Genomic DNA, 10,644 nt, shown 5'->3' on the forward strand with positions numbered 1-10,644 from the left:
CTATTCCTTCCCTAACTTCTGGGGAAAATCCCTACCTGGGGAAACAACCTTTCTCGGAGAGGTGACCTTGGTTAAAACACATAGTGCCAAGAAGGTGAGCAAACATATTAAGAACAGTATGCCATATATGCCAGGTCCCTTGAAACAGCAAGGATGGACCGGCTCCCGGCACTGAAGGGGCCCTTGTTCTCTGGAGGGGGTCTTGGGAGTGGGGGGCTGGGAGGCGCTCCCAGAACAAGACAGAGGGTGATTCCCACCTCCAGCCCCCTCCCCAGGCACATGGGCTAGAAGACAAAGCCTGGTCTTTCTTTCCAGCCATGGGACCTCGGTGTGCTGTTCAGGCAGTAAGTGCATTGCTCTTCCTAGCCATGACCTGCTCAGACCACGGGGACAATGAGCTGGCATTCTGAGAAAGCCCAGCGCCTGCTGGAGGCCTCAGGAGAGCTGTTCTATAGACCAGTGATGGCGAACCTATGAGGTGACACGCAAACTCATTTTTTTGGTTGATTTTTCTTTGTTAAATGGCATTTAAATATATAAAATAAATGTCAAAAATATAAGTCTTTGTTTTACTATGGTTGCAAATATCAAAAAAATTCTATATGTGACACGGCACCAGAGTTAAGTTAGGGTTTTTCAAAATGCTGACACGCCAAGCTCAAAAGGTTCGCCATCATGCTATAGACGATCCCCAAACACAGTGTCTTGTCATATGTTCTAGATTCAACTTCTTCTTAGCTTTCTCTTATAATCTTAGCTCTTCTTTTAAATACATTTTTATTGATTTCAGGAAGTAAGGGAGAGGGAGAGACAGCTAGAAACATCAATGATGAGAGAGAATCATTTATCCACTGCTTCCTGCACGCCCCACTGGGGATCGAGCCTGCAACCCAGGCTTGTGCCCTGACCAGAATTGGACCATGACCTCCTGGTTCATAGGTCGAGGCTCAACCTATGAACCTTCTGGCCGGGCTAGAGTCTTAGCTCTTCGAGGACCACGAGATGAGTGAGGCTGGACCTGAGGTGTGAGGGGAGGAGAGATGTGTTGGGTGGACATAGGAGCAGGGCTCCCAGGGACAGGTCATCCCAAGGGCACTGACATGCTCGTGGTTGCTGGTCTCTCCGTCAGAGGAGCAGCACGGCCCCTTGCTGGCTGTGCAACGTGGACAAGTCACTCAGCCTCTCTGAGCCTCGGCCTCCTCCTCTGGAAGCACAGGGCTCCTCACCCCTCTCCTGTGGAGTGACTCAGAATTACGAGAGAGCAGTGTGCACATGCCGAGAACTCAGAAGGGGCTCCTCTGAGGCAGCTTTAGTCACTCGTTCCTCTGTTTATGGCATGAACATGCTCTCCTGGCTTCTTGTTTCAGACCCTGCAGTCAGGAAAGGAGGTGATAAACTCATTATGTTAATTAGGAGAGCGTTTGGCTGCTGAAAATCACAAAGGCTCAACCATGGGAGGCTTCCTTTTCTTTCTCACCTCGAGGGTCCATGTGACAAAGGCCAAAATGGTGGCGTCTCCAAACAGAAGGGTATTTCCCTCTGACACAGCAGTTTAAGCACCTGCAGCAGTGCCAGGCGCCCAGGCTCCTCCGAAGCTGCTCTGCCATCTGGCGCTGTGTCCACATCCCAGCCAGTGGGAAGGAAAGAGAAGAAGTAGCAGACCGTGCCCCCCTTGCAGTGGTTCTCAACCTTCTGGCCCTTTAAATACAGCTCCTCATGTTGTGACCCAGCCATAAAATTATTTTCGTTGCTACTTCATAACTGTAATGTTGCTACTGTTATGAATCGTAATGTAAATATCTGATATGCAGATGGTCTTAGGCGACCCCTGTGAAAGGGTCGTTCGACCGCCAAAGGGGTCACGACCCACAGGTTGATAACCGCTGCTTTAAGGGAACCTGGGAGTTGCCCACACTGACACACCTGCATGTTTGAAGTCATGTGTCTCGGGCCAGAACTTCGTTACGTGGCCACGTCTAGCTGCAAGGGAGGCTGGGGGAGGTGGTCTTTGGCTCAGTAGTCCTCAACCAGGGGAGATTTCGCCCCCACTCCCAGGGGACACTGACAATGTCTAGAGACATTTTTGGCTACAACCGGGAGGAGGGTGATGGATGGAGGCCAGGGATGCTGCTGAATGTCTCACCGTGCACAAGAAAGACTTATCCAGCCCCAAACGTTTAACAGCCTCAGCTGAGAAACCCTGCTCTAACTGGGCAGCCAGAACTTGGGGTTCTATTAAAAATGAAGACGGAAAGAAATGACAAGGGGACGACCAGCATATGTTGCTACAGTCACAGACACTGAGGGCTACATGATTGAAGAGGATTAAATGGTATCTTTTCCCAGGGGCATCTCTCTCCAGCAGGGATCAAAGCTTTAAGTCAATGGGCTTCGAGGACTATCAAGAATGAGCCCACAAGACAGGGAGGATTTGTGGCTGGGCAGTCTTGAAATCTCACCCCCTGGGTGGCCCACGCAGAGCCCTGCCACCAGGGAGGCCGGAACCCACAAGCCTCCCAGGGAGCCGGGCCCCACAGGTGGGTTCACAGCTCACCCTGCAGCAATTCAACCTCCAGGCTTCCCTTGAGCTGAATGGGGACCTTTTGAAACCCATTTCCGATTGGTTCTGTTTTCCAAGGAGGTGAAAACTGGGCCGAGCAAGAGGAGAACTAGGGGGCCTTCATTTCCAGGGAAGATTCTGCAGGAAAATGTTCAGGATGTTCACCCGACACTAAACCACCTGTCTCAGACCCTAGCATGAGAACGTGCCTACAGCGAGAGTGAGGGTTTGGGCACATTGCAAGGAGCTATTCCACTGCTGCCCTGTTTGGCTGCACTTTGTCCATTTCAGTGGTTTACTGAGCACCTACATTCCAGAAACCGTCCCCCACACTTCAGAGGGAAGACCTCCTTCAATCTCTCCCTCAAATCCTGAAAAGGCTGCTGTCGTCCCCATTGCACAAGGGGTCCGAGAGGTGACCGTGCCCGAGGCCACACAACTAGTAAGACGCAGAGAGACCTGTTTTGACCTTGGGAATGTCTGGCTCCAAAGTTTAAGCTCTTTCCCCAATCACCTCTCCATCTGCCAGGAAGGCCCAAAGGGGACCTGACCCACTGGTACATGCCTGCACCTCCATCTGAGTCACTTGTTCCATGTGTCACCCATAAACAAACCTCAGTCTGCGGAGAAATACCACAGAGAATGGTGTCATCCGTTCTCTCATTTCCAGCTGGGAAAACAGGAGCACAGAGTGGTCAAGGGGCTTGTTCAAAGCCACACAGCAGGCCAGAAAGTCCCCAGAGCCTTGTCTGCCTCTGCTCTCACAATAAACAAACAGCCGTGGCGCGGCAGCCCCAGCCACCCTGCGGGCTCTGCCAGGAAAGCCGGGCTGCTCATCAGGGCAAGAGGTCCGGGAAGCCGGCGGGTGTCATCCCGTGGGACGCCAGGGGCTGCGCAGAGGAAGCCGGCAGGGGAAGGGGCTGTTTTTGCCCGTACGAAGAAAACAACAATGACTCAAAGGCACACGTGCTCCCAATCCATTGAGCAGAACGGGCCCAATTTTAGATAGATGCTCTTTTGAGCCTTCACCACACCCAGCGCCACAAGCCTGCGTTTGTCAACAGGAAGCCCATCCCAGTGATGTGTCTTCTGCTCCCTCCCTCGGCTGCCAGGGGTAGTCCGCTGGGGGTCGGTGGAATCCGAAGCAAGGGGCCAGGTAGGCCACCGACCGAAGGAGCCAAGCCCAGGAATGACCTTCAGGCCTCTGAGGCAGGCAGTTGTGTGCAGCAGCCAGGACCTCAGATTTTCCCAGGCCAGGTCGACCACGAAGGGGCCTGAAATAGCTCTGAGGCTCTGTGCCCACGGGGCAGGGAGGGCAGCGGCCAGGGCGCGGGGCGGCGAGTGAGCACAGCGCCGCTTTGTTGGGGAGGCCCGGAGCTCTGGCCCCACAGGCTGGTCCACCTGCCGGCGACAGCTGGGAAGAGATGTGGGCCCTGGCTGGGCTCAGCAGAAAGACAAAGCCACTTGTGAGGCTATGAAAACTGGTTCCGTGAACCTGAAACTCATTGTAAGGAAAACAATCGGGCTGACCAAGTGGAGAGGCATGCTGCAAAATAACAGCCTGGACCCCAAAATGTCCACACTGCCACCGCAAGATTGCTCCTAAAGCCCCCAAGTAGGACGAACCCAATGTCCATTAACTGACGAGTGGGTTGACAAAATGTGGCATATCCATACGATGGAATATTATTTAGCCATAAAAAGAAATGAGGTTTCCATACATGCTGACTCATGCGTCACATGGATGACTCATGAAAACATGCTGAGTGTACGAAGCCAGGGACAAAGGGCCACTGATCGTGTGACTCCATTTGTAGGAAGTGCCCAGAACAGGCAAAGCCGCAGAGGCAGAGAGCAGTTTAGAGGCTGCTAAGGGCTGAGGACGGGAAATGGGGGAGCGACTGCTGATGAGCACAGGGTTTCCGTTTGGGTTGGTGAAAACTTTCTGGAGTTAGACAGTACTGACAGTTGCACAATTTGGTGATGAGACTAAAGCACCACTGGCATTTATACTTTAAAAGGGTGAATTTTATGGTATGTAAATTATAGTTTAATAAAAACGTTTTAAAAACATTATAACTAATACAATGTGTGGTCCTTGATTGGATTCCATATTGAAAACAACGGTTTGGAGACAGGGGCATTTGGAAATAAACGCTGTATTAGGGATAATATTGTGTCAATGTCAAATCTCCCGAGTTGACGAGGGCACGGAGGTCATAGCAGGAACTGTCCCGGCTCTTTGTAGAGACCTGCTGAAATATTTTGGGGGACGTGGCAGATGCCTGCCCTGACCTCTCTAATGGTTCCACATTTACAAAAACGACAAGGTTAAATCGCTTGCCCCGGTCGCATGACTAAGAAGAGGCAAGCTAAGAAATGAGAAATGGTCCAGTGCGGGCTCTAGACACAGGTCTGCGCGGTGGGGGCGGCGGCGGGGAGTGGGCTTTGGGGCCTTTGGCAGCGGTGGGTTTGAAGGGCGTCAAAGGGCCAGACCTGGGAGGAGGAGCCTGTACTGTGCGGAGCCAAAAGGACTGGATCCGTTGGTCCTTGACTGTTCTCTGTTTAAAGATTGAAAGCTTGGAGCCATGGCAATGAAGCTTCGGCATCCACGATGTCTATTTTGTTTTGTTTGTCTTGTTAATATGTGTTTATTGATTTCAGGGAGAGGAAGGGGAAGGGAGAGGCAGATGGAAACATAAATGATGAGAGAGAATCTTTCATCGGCTGCCCCCTACAGGGGATGGAGCCCGCAGCCCGGCCATGTGCCCTGACTGGGAATTGAACTGTGACCTCCTGGTTCATGCGTCCATGCTCAACCACTGAGCCACACCAGCCGAGCCACGATGTTTTTTTGACATGGCCATTAATAATGAACCGGCTGGGAGAGTTGTTTGAGTTATTTTCTGACGTGTGCCCCCAACACACGAGAGCTCCCATTGTCAGTACAGGTGAAAGGGGACAGGAAACCAATCAACTCAGAAGCCACTGCCTCATGGGCGGTCAGAGTTCATGGTTCGGAGTGGCGACTTCATCGAAGGAAGTGGGTGAGGAGGGGACTCTATTTATGGAGGATTTTTTTTGAAGTTGAGAGTTTTGTTGTTAAACACAGCAAAGAAGTTCTCTGGTCAACAGCCAACAGAGGGAAGGGTACAAATGGGTCACAGTTCTTCATAACAAGAAAACCAGCTCCTCATGGTGTTGTCTCTGGGCACGTGGTTTCCGGTCAAGACGTTGGGAGGGAGGTAGCAAACCAGAAAACAGCGCAACCAGCAAACCATGTGCAGAGGCATGGACACTGTTGTGGAGGGCGGTTCCCAAATCTAACGCGAAGAAAGGAGACAAGAAAAGGCATAAATCCTCCTCCCCCCATCAGGGACTCAGCTCAAGTGGTTCTCAGTCTTCTTCCAATTCTTCTGATTCTGAAGGTACTTCTGAAGAGAAATGAAAGAGAAAGGAAGGAAGGAAGGAAGGAAGGAAGCAAGGAAGGAAGGAAGGAAGGGAGGGAGAAAGGGAAGGAAGGAAGAAAGAGCGAGCCCTAGCTGGTTTGGCTCAGTGGATAGAGTGTCGGCCTGTGGACTGAGGGGTCCCGGGTTCGATTCCAGTCCAGCGCGCAGGCCTGGGTGGCGGGCTCGATCCCCGGTAGGGGGCGTGCAGGAGGCAGCCGATCAATGATTCTCTCTCGTCATTGTTTCTATCTCTCTCTCCCTCTCCCTTCCTCTCTGAAATCAATAAAAATATATTTAAAACATAAATATAAAAAAATGCCTTGAATTTAAAAAAAAAAGAAAGACAGAAAGAAAAAAGAAACACAAGAATTCCTGAAAACACAAGAAAGAAAAGCAAGAGCAGTGCATCTAGTGAAAGTGAAGCTGAGAACCTTTTTAGTTCGTTTTGTTGTTGTTGCTCTTCCTCACCTGAGGATATTTTTCCATTGATGTTTAAAGAGAAAGTGGAGGAGAGGGAGGAGGGGCAGAGAGAGAGAAACATCGCTGTGAGAGAAACATATCGGTTGGCTGCCTCGCACACGCACCCCAACCAGGGCCAGGGATCAAGCCTGCAACTGAGGTGTGTGCTCGTGACCAGAATCGAACCCAGGACTCCTCAGTCTGCGGGCCGACGCTCTATCCACTGAGCCTAACTGGCTAGGGGAAGGCTGAGGGTCTTGATGCACAACCCCAGTCTATGTCCGCCCAGAAGGGACCCCCAGACCTGAAAACAGATTTCTAATGAGAAAACGCCCTCCTAACGCTGGTGAAAAGGAAAGGAAAGGCAGAGACAGAGCAGCCACCCAACTCCCAGCCTGCTTCATGCCGGGGCGACGTTCAGGACTGGGTCTGCAGGAAAATTCAAGGAGAGGACCAGGCGCTACCCAGCTCCATCCAGCTCCAGCTCAAGGGATTTCTTCAGACGCAGCGAGACTCTTCCACATTGGAGCCCAGAGATGCAAAGAGCTCAGAGAATGAGGGTATCACGTGGTGATAGAGGGATAAAGGGGATAAGAGTGAGTTAAATGAAATAAAAGAAAACCAAAGAAGCCCAGTGAGAGCCAAAGAGAAAAATAACTGATCACAGGGTCTGAGAGTCCAAACAGGAAAAGGAAAAAGGAAAAAAAAAATAAAGACCATAAATCTCACAGCAAAGGTCAGGGGTAACGGAAAGGTCCTCCGACTGCTAAGAGAAAGGACGTGTTGATTCCCAAGGGGAAGGTCGGGAAAGGAGTGGAAGTCTAGACCAGCATGTCACACTCGCGTCCAGACGGTTAGAAGCAAAAGCAATGAGCATGAGCATAATAACAGTAAGATAAAGGAGAGCCGCGCGGTCTCAGAGCAGAGAACGTGCTGCAGCTAAAGGCAGACCCAGCTACAACAGCAGAACAAGGAACGCAGCAGACGTAGGGACAGGAGCAGACGGGGTGGCCGTGCTGGCAGCAGATGCCAGGAGTGCTGTAGACACAGAGCAGGAGAGCAGGACAGGGGGGAGGTCACGGAGCCAGGGAGGAGAGCAGGACAGGGGGGAGGTCACGGAGCCAGGGAGGAGAGCAACACCAGGTGGGCCGGGAGGTAAAGAGAGGAAGAGAAGGAGAAGAGACTCGCGGAGCTCAGAGAGAGAAGGAAGTCAAGGCAGAAACAAAGAGAAATATAGACACCAAGAAAGTAAGAGTTCCCACCGAAGATTCTGAGGGTGAGAAGAGAATGTGCTCTAAAAATCCTGATGGTAATAGTTCAAATCATCACAGGGATAAAAAGGCTGATGGAGATCAGTCCATTCTCACAAAGGAAACCACGTAGTCAGGACACGGAATTAAAGTTAAAGTTCCCCATGTTGGAAAATAAGGAGGATGCAGCGACCAGATCCTCAGCTGAAAAAGAAAACCAAAAATCCAAGGGTCGGGAAAATGGCCGGGTACACGATGAAGATAAGAAACGCAATCAGGAATCCAGCCCTGGAACAGAGGAGGCAAAAGTGGACGCGTACGTGTATAAGCGTCTGATCTCCACCTGTCTCCAGTTTTAAGCTTCGGAGACTTGTTGATGAATCTCCTTTATGTTGTTTCCCTCTTTTCATTGTTTTTGGGTTGTTTTATGCTTGTCCTTTTTAAAAAAATATATATTTTATTGATTTTTTACAGAGAGGAAGGGAGAGGGATAGAGATAGTTAGAAACATCGATGAGAGAAACATCAATCAGCTGCCTCCTGCACACCCACTACTGGGGATGTGCCCACAACCAAGGTACATGCCCTTGACCGGAATCAAACCTGGGACCTTTCAGTCCACAGGCCGACGCTCTGTCCACTGAGCCAAACCGGTTATGGCTGTCCTTTTTTTTTTTTTAATGTGGACTTTATTGAGTTGATCTTTTCATAATCTGCAATCTGGATAATTTGTACTATTAAAGTTTTGTGAACTTGAAAGGAGAAGAACAAATAATAGAAACAGAAAAAGAACATGGGCTCTAGAGCCAGACTGCCCAGGCAAACGTGCAGCTCTGGCCCCTACCAGCTGTGTGACCTTGGGCATGTTACTTAACCTCTCTGTGCCCATTCTTCTCATTTTAAAGTGGGGATGATGATGGTGCTATTGTATTCCTCCCAGTGTTATGCAAGCTAACATATATGAAGCCCTCAGTGCTCTGAACCTGTTTGAGAGGGAAAATTGGAAACTAGGTCTCATCTCTAGCAGAGACCAGACCTTTATGCTGCCTCCTCCTGGAGAGGTGGTGGGATTTCACTGCACTCCAGGATAGAGAGAACTTTAAAAACTACCAGAGGGTGCAGGAACTGATGGGTGAATAGGCCCGAGAGAGGGAAGGCAAACCACAAGGGGCCTGACCTCAGAAAGCAAGTCCGGGGGCATAGGAGGGAGTCGGGAGTGGGGAAAGCCAGTGGAGAGGTGCCACCTGAGTGAGGACTGACGCTGGGGGATGCCCTAAATTGACAGAGAAGGAACCTGAGGGCTCAATTCAGAAGAGTCAGGGGTTCAGTTCCTGGCCAGGGGCACATACCTCAGTTGCAGGTTCATCCCTGGCCCCTGTCTGGGCATATGCAGGAGGCAACTAATTGATGCATCTCTCTCACATCAATGTTTCTCTCTCTCTCTCCCTCCCTCCCTCCTCTTCCTCTCTTCCCCTCTCTCTAAGAAATAAATGGAAAAATATAAAATGGAGGTTCTATTGCTAATGAAAAAAAAGGAGGGGTGGCCATGACCAGCCCCTGCCCGTCTCCAAAGGCAAAAGACAGGACCAAAACCAAAAGATGTGCTCTGACCTCTATGAGCCCTTGACCTGGGGTGATTCTCAGCATCTCCCTGAGCCTCAGTCCCAGAGGGCTGTGGAGGGTCAAGTGGCATGACGCCGTGGAAGGACTGCACAGACCATAAAGCACCATTCCCGTGTAAGGGCTGCGCTGGGTCTGCCATCAATGCTGAGAGGGGCGGCTGCTTGCTGCGGGACGGAGATGCCGCTGCCACTGGGCTGTGCATGAGAAGCTGCAAGCAGGAGCCGTTCCCCAGGGCCACATGCCCCAGGTCACGTAAAACCGGGTCTGGCAAAGGTCCCGCTTCAGCCCTCAGGGCCCCAGACAGGCAGGCAAACAAACCTGACACCTGGGGGAGGCCCAAACCCCCAGGGGAGAGGGGAGGCCTCCGGGAGCAGAAACCAAGTTCTGGGGCCCCACAGGCCAAAATAACTTGCCGATTGAGTCAATAGGCCAACACATTGGTCCAGCCAGTGGGAGAAAAACCAGAACCAGCCAGATCTATTATTTAGCAGTTTGTCACCAAGCAAATATATAAACTATCCCCTCCCCCCACCCCAACTGCAGGGTTGTTTGGTGTTAGGAGTCACCTTGGGTCACCCAGGGCCAAGGCCAGTGTTTCAGATCAGCTCTCCCCAAGTGGAGGGGAGCGGGAGGGACAGTCTCTTCTCTAGGCCCCGTCCTTGCCCCAAGTGGGGGTCAGGGCCTTTCCCTGGTGCTGGGGGGTGCCCCCTTCCCCGCCAGGCCCGGGACAGGGTGCGCTTTGGAAAGCTGACTATTCAGGTCCAAAAACTAATTGCTTACAGCTCCTGGGGGCGTGGGGAGTGGGGCAGCGCAGATCACAGCAGCTAAGAGAGCTATAAACCCGGCTCCCTGCCCTCTGGCTTGGCACAGAGTAAGTGTGTGAGTCAGGTTTCGGTAGCTTTACTCTCTAGTTCACCATCCCCTTCACTCAAGACTCACACCAGGACCTCAGAGAAAACTTTTGTTCAAGGAAACATGCACAGTGTACAGAAAAGAACACACGGAACGTGCGAAACCGCGTGGAGAATTTCCCCCAAGTGTTACCCAGGCAACAGCATCTCAATCAAGAAATGGAGCTTTGGCGGCCCCGCAAGCCCCCCTGGGGGCCCCTGCCAGTAATTACTCCGCAAGGGTGGCCCTCCTGACCCCCAGCACCGTAGCTTCACTTGCCTGTTGTGGAGCTTTGCACGAATGGGATCCTACAGGCCCTTCTCTTTCGAGTCTGGCTGATTTCACTCAACGTGGTGTCTGTGCGATCCTCCCAGATTGCAGTGTGGCTGTCATTTATTCTCACAACATCAGAG

General features: G+C 51.5%; 1 pseudogene; it reads left to right on the forward strand.

The window, feature by feature from the left end:
* Positions 1 to 8,077, forward strand: part of LOC102751780 — a 9,023-nt pseudogene extending 946 nt beyond the window's left edge.
* Positions 8,078 to 10,644: the final 2,567 nt, after the last annotated feature.

This window comes from Myotis davidii, unplaced genomic scaffold (genome assembly GCF_000327345.1).
Source record: "Myotis davidii unplaced genomic scaffold, ASM32734v1 scaffold1036, whole genome shotgun sequence".
Taxonomy (NCBI): Eukaryota; Metazoa; Chordata; class Mammalia; order Chiroptera; family Vespertilionidae; genus Myotis; species Myotis davidii.